The following is a 6684-nucleotide window of genomic DNA, read 5'->3' on the forward strand; positions in this document are numbered from 1 at the left end:
TCTAATACCTGGGATTACAGATGCCCACCACAATGCCTGGATAATTTTTGTATTTTTAGTAGAGTCAGGGCTTCACCATGTTGGCCAGGCTGATATTAAACTCTTAACAGGTGATCCACCTGCCTCAGCCTCCCAAAGTGCTGGGATTATAGGCATGAGCCACCACACCCAGGCTCATATTTTGTTATGTATATTTCTAGTTTCATTGTAAGAAAATCAAATAATAATAGATCCAATTTTAAGGCAAAATATAATTAAACAATTATGTTTTTCTTTATGGTAGAGTTTACATTTTAAAAAATTAAAGGATTCATGTGGAATTAAAATTAATTCACCTAATCTGTTCCCTATGCTGATTTTTTAAAAAGCTATGTGATATGTTTGAGAACTAAAGAAAAATCCTATTTTTAAAATATTTAGGCTGAAATAAAATATTCAAGAAAATTATATGCCACCATGTCATTTCCTTTATCATGAGTGATACTGAATTTGTTGCATTGTATTATCAAATGTACGGTTGTCTGGACCATGTTAAATAATTTTTTGACATAGACCATCTTTACAAATATGAAATGTTAATGTATATCCTGTGTAGATGTCAATATTTCTTAACATATTTAAGATAATTGTAGGAAGTCAAAAGACATGAATAATGTTGCACAGATTTTACCTGTTTTTGTCATTTCAGGTCGAGCTAAATCTATATTTAACTTCTTTGTTTCTCTCCCAACCAAACTTATGATATACAAAAAAAATTCAGTACAAATTTTTACGTGACAACTCAGTGTTTTTCTGCTGCAGCATATTACAAGACTGAGTCAAATTAAAAGTCCTTCTGTCAGTTTCTAAATCCAGAATGCAAAATGAAGCTTTGTTTCATTCCTAATATTTCCAGGAATTGCTTCAGTTTCCTTGAAGGTATAATGCTTTTTTTTTCCCTTCTTTTTTTGTGAATATATTTTTTCAAAGTATACAATTCTATTGCATTTAGTTTAGTTTGCTGCTTTTCTGACAAATTATATGAAGTTAACATGTTTTCTTTTTGTAGGTTGATTCACTTTCTTGACATATTTACTTTCACACACATAGTCCTATTCCGTTTTGCAATGGTGAAATAGTAATATACATAGCCTTCTCAATGCTCTTTTTCTGATTTGTGTTGTCAGCATTTTTTTCCTAAAATTCAAAAAGTAAATAATGTTCTAAATTTCATTGGTCTTTATTATTTTCCTTTTTCTGACTTTTTATCTCATATGACAATATCAGACAATATGTCCAAATCCTTTGAACTCCACTGAAAATAATATAGCCTTTCTATAATTATTTTTGAATTCTGCATCATGTTAAACATTAAAGGCAATGTCATGGTCAAGTTCCCATACTGTCTTTCAATTTGTACAAATTATACTATGGACTTCTTTCACATGACCCGAGTTTGTTGGTACTCTCGATATCCATGTAGTTAAATATTTGGTTTTGGTTTGGGAGGGGGTGTTTCAGCAAAAACTGTTTAATAAACTTGCATTATTGTCCTGTGTAAAAATAAGTTCTGTTCATGTATTGCACAGCATAGTGGCTATAGTTAATAATTTAACTATAGCTATCATATATAAACTATAAATGATAGTTTATATAATTATAGCTTATTTAATTGTTTTTAGGTCCTGACTACAAATGAATAACTATGTGAAGTGATGTACATGTTAGTTAGCCTGATTAGATTATTTCACCATGCATCTATATATGAAATCATCACATCGTACCCTATATTGTCAATTTAAAATAAAATAAGATAAATAGTAAACATCTAATTTCACCATGGCTTTTAAAATTCACCGTGGCTTTTTTGGCAATTTAAAATGAAACCATATAATTTATTGGTTTGTGTATATACAAATAAAATATTTGTATGAATATTATATGTGCATATAGAAAGAGAAAGAAAGAGAGGTCCTATTAACCTACAGAAATCAGTAAGCTTTTTTTAAAGAGGGAATACATGTAGAAATTAGAATTTCTAAATTCCAAATAAAGATAAAAGATTTCAAGATGACTCCACATAACTTTATCTGGGGATATACAATATTTTGTCACTTATTTGAAAGTAACATATTTTGTGCTCATTTAAATTTGTTACTTTTTTATGGTGCTCATCAATTTTACTCATATTCGTGTTTGTATTCATTTTTATTTATTCCACAAGTATGAGAATTGTGCTCCTTTTTGTGCTAGACATTCTAATCATTCGAAATGTCACTTAATTTAATTAACTTTTCTAGTTTATTTCATTCATTTTCTCATCTATTAAACACATATTCTGTCTGGCTGCCTTTCCATGACTATGGACATATTTCTCCAAAAATCTTGAAATTATTCATGACAAATATCTCAAATTAAGCATTTAATCTATGAGCAAATCCTTAAATAGTTAACCATCTGTCTCATAGCCAAAATCCATAGAGTAGACTACCTATATGCTACATAGATGATGCCACAAAGATGCCCTTCTGCCCCTGTTCTTATAACTCTAATTTTGCCTCCTCTAATTGGTGACAACTTTACTACTGCACTTCATCTACACTGAATTCACCATTGTCTCTTGAATACTCAGATAGCTCCTGCCTTAGGGCCTTTGCACTTTCTGCTGTTTCTCATGGAATTGCTTATGTCTAGATACCAATTGTTTGATTGTTAAATGCCACATATTTGAGATCTATGGCATCCCTTTAATATTACACCTTCTCTCCAATTTTCTTCTTTTCCTCATTTTCATATGTTTGTCTCTTCAGTATTTACACACTCATATATTTTGTATATTTGAGGAATTTTTGACACTTACTCATATTATGTCAGGCAATAAGTTTACCAAGCTGAAAGTAGTTTGCATATATGATAGAGTAAATGACGCTAAATTTATTTTAGGTGTTGTGTAAAGGCCTAAGGCCATTAAAGACTATATTCTAGTTATATGTTAATATCCAATAACCACAAAAATAATCCAAAAAATGAACTGTTTCAAAACATGGCATTTTTGAGTGAGCATACTTACAAATTATTTAAATCAGCCTTCTGAATAATGATGGCAAGTGGAAAATGAGTATCTAGTTCATCTTCCTCCCAAAACCACTGACACACGAATGAGAAATACATTCACCATGAAGCCGGTTAATCTTAAATTTAGGGCATATAAATTGCATAGACTGCTTCCAAGATTCTGTATCAAACTTCCTATTTTATTCATATTTTAGTCATTTATTTTTATTTGAAGTCAATAAATTTTTATTCAAGGAATTCTATGTTGTGATTCTTCTACGTCCATCAAGGCCACTTTAGATCCTCTGAAGAGCTAGAGTCAAAATTTATTTTCAAAAGATTTATCTTCAAGTTAGCTCTGTGTAATGAAACTGAAGCTTATTTTAATCCAGTAGTCCTGTCAGTCCATAATTCTTTTATTTTGGCTTCTGTTATCTCCTTTTAATATGGATATACTAATGAAGACTTCAAAATTACCCAAGAATATTTGGGATCTAATATCTTCTACCAATTTAGTTTAGGGCCATTTTTAGTGCAGGTAGATCTTCCTGGTTCTCATTTTGACACCCTCTCTAAACATGAATGAGTTCAAATGATACTCATTTCTAAGTAATCACACTCAAGAATAGTACAGATGTGTGGCATATGCCAATACCTAAGGTAAAAATGTTTTCATATTTTTCATATGTTTAGTAACTGGCTTTTTCATACTTTTAGCAACCATCTTGTAGTTCTTTCCCACAAATCTAACAATAGCCCTGTGGATAAAAGAAAACCGCAGAGTTACTCTATGAGGCACTTCCAATTTATTCATATTTTGGTATTATCTTTTTTAAAAAGGACCTCCCTCACAAACTGTATAATCTTAATGTATCACAAAACTATAGTTGCTTTTGAGAGTAAGATAAAGGTTGATTTTTAAGACAAATCTCTTATCTTCAATGAATAATTTCTTTAAAAAAGCAATGAAAGCTGGGCGCGGTGGCTCACGCCTGTAATCCCAGCACTTTGGGAGGCCAAGGCGGGCAGATCACGAGGTTAAGAGATCGAAACCATCCTGGCCAACATGGTGAAACCCCGTCTCGACTAAAGCAATACAAAAATCAGCTGAGCATGGTGGCGCATGCCTGTAGTCCCAGCTACTCAGGAGGCTGAGGCAGGTGAATTGCTTGAACCCAGGAGACAGAGGTTGCAGTGAGCTGACAATGCACCTCTGCACTCCAGCCTGGTACCTGGTGATAGAGCAAGACATTGTCTCAAAAAAAAAAGCAATGAAATTTTGAACAATGAAAAGTAACAAGTGAGTAGTCAATTAAGCTATAAAATAGGAATTCTAAATTGGCAGTGGAGGAGATTAATAATCAAATGTATTTATTTTTAATACAGAATACTTAAAAGATACATGAATTAACAGCATCTCATACCTCTGAAAGTAGTGGTAAACCAGGGATCAGAAAATTAGAATAGTCACTTAAAATCTATTTAAGAATGAGTAGCTTCCTGGGTTTCTTCCTTGACTGCATTCAGCCACATGACTAACAGTCCCTCAAACAGACAGAAGAATGCCAGTTTGTTCTCTGGAAATGAAAAAGAACAGGACTTATTAATCAGGAGAATTCGGTCACTTTTTTTTTTTTTTTTTTTTTTTTTTTTTTTTTTTTGAGTCGCCCTGGTTGGAGTGCAGTGGCAAAATCTCAGCTGACTGCAACCTCCACCTCCCAGGTTCAAGCAATTCTTGCCTCAGCCTCCTGAATAGCTGGGATTACATGTGCATGCCACCATGCCCAGCTAATTTTTGTATTTTTAGTAGAGATGCCAAGTGTTGTGAATTGTCAACTATTAAGCTGATCCAGACATTTTTGTAGGCAGAGGTAATAGATCAAAAACAGAAATACTAATGCATGCAAACCGAAAGCTGATGCCCATCTTTATTTCACCCTATCTTCTACTATCAAACAAAAATCTTTTGGGAGTAGTTCCCAGAAAAACTGACCAGCCCAAAATGAAATACTAAAGAGATTGTCAGTGAGGCCTCTCCTGTATGCACCATTCCTGTAAACGTTCACTCTGTGGAAACAATAATGGAAGACAGAAAGTTAATAAAAATGTTGACTCTATGATATAAAGCAGGATACTATAAAAGGGATATTTGGAAAAATATGGAAATTAAAAACATGATAGTGATATAGGTATGTATACATATATATATATATGTATGTATGTATGTATGTATACATATATAATGCTCAGAAGACAGAGCTGTAGAAATAACTTAGAAAGTCAGAGATATGGGACAAAACGGAGGACCAACTGAACAGATTAAGCATAAACATATAGATTGCTTCCAAAAAGAAAACACTGCAGGAAACCCTTAATATGATCATGAAAATAGGTCCAGACTAAAGAACATTTGCTAATTCAAAGAGTCCACTGAGGCCCGAGCCCTGGGCAAGAATATAGACTTCTGCTAGGGCAAGATGTTAAGAAACTTTAGAACACTGGAGAAAAAAAAGAGTAATCTGCAATTTGAGAGGATGAAGGAGCGAAGTACGGAGAGAGAGAGAGGTCAAATATGGATCACCTGAAAAGAAAAGAAATCCAAATAACCTCATATTTCTGAACAACAAGATAGAAAACTAAAAGTAATTAAGAATAATGAAATAATTGCCTTTATTATTTTGAAGATAAATTATTTTCCATCTAAATATTACAGACATCTAAACTAGCAATTCTGTGTTAGCATAAAAGTATTTTCAGGTTTCAATGTATCAAACATTTGTCATTCACATATCCTTTTCCAAGGAGAAGAGAATATATTGAGAATATTATTGTGATAGTTAAATTTTTTTAACGAATACATAATACAAATGTATGAAGTGCATGTGATATTTTGATACATGTATGCAATACATAATGATTAAATCAAGACAATTTGGATCTTCACTACCTTAAACATTTATCATTCATTTGTGTTGTGAACATTTCAAATCTCTTCCTCAAGCTACTTTGAAATGTGCAATAAATTATTATTAACTACACTCACCCTACTGTGCTATCAAATACCAGAACTTATTTCTTCTTTGTAACTGTATGTTTATACCCATTAACCAGCCACTCTGTACCCCACCCCTCTCAGCTTCTGGTAACCCTAATTCTACCCTCCACCTCAATGACATCAACTTTTAAATCTCTCACACATGAGTGAGAACATGCAACATTTGTCTTTCTATGCCTGGTTTATTCCACTTGATAAAATTGCCTCTAGTTCCATTCATGTCATTGAACATAACAGGAATTCATTGCTTTTATGGCTGAATAGTATTCTACTGTATATACGTACCACATTTTCTTTATCCACTCTTCCATTGATGAGAACTTAGATTGTTTTCATATCTTGGCTCTTGTGAACAGTGCTGCAATATACTTTGTGTGTTAATTTAAGTAAGCCAGACAGCACCCACATTATATACTGTTTCTGGGTGTCTGTGACAGTAGGTTCTGGATGATATTGGCATTCGGTATCATCCAGATATTGAATGGTGGCCTTATTAAATAGGGCGCCTTCTCCTAAGTAGTTGGGCATAAGCCAATCTGTTGAGGGCCCAAATAGAACAAAATGTGAAGGAAGGGGGAATCCACCCCTTATCCTGC

General features: G+C 33.0%; 1 non-coding gene across 1 annotated transcript; it reads right to left on the reverse strand.

The window, feature by feature from the left end:
- Window positions 1-3751: 3751 nt before the first annotated feature.
- Window positions 3752-3886, reverse strand: LOC119470927. Its single transcript, XR_005199903.1, has one exon. It is a non-coding gene; the product is annotated as a small nucleolar RNA SNORA18 (small nucleolar RNA).
- Window positions 3887-6684: the final 2798 nt, after the last annotated feature.

This window comes from Cebus imitator, unplaced genomic scaffold, assembly GCF_001604975.1.
Source record: "Cebus imitator isolate Cc_AM_T3 unplaced genomic scaffold, Cebus_imitator-1.0 Scaffold44, whole genome shotgun sequence".
NCBI classification, from domain to species: Eukaryota; Metazoa; Chordata; class Mammalia; order Primates; family Cebidae; genus Cebus; species Cebus imitator.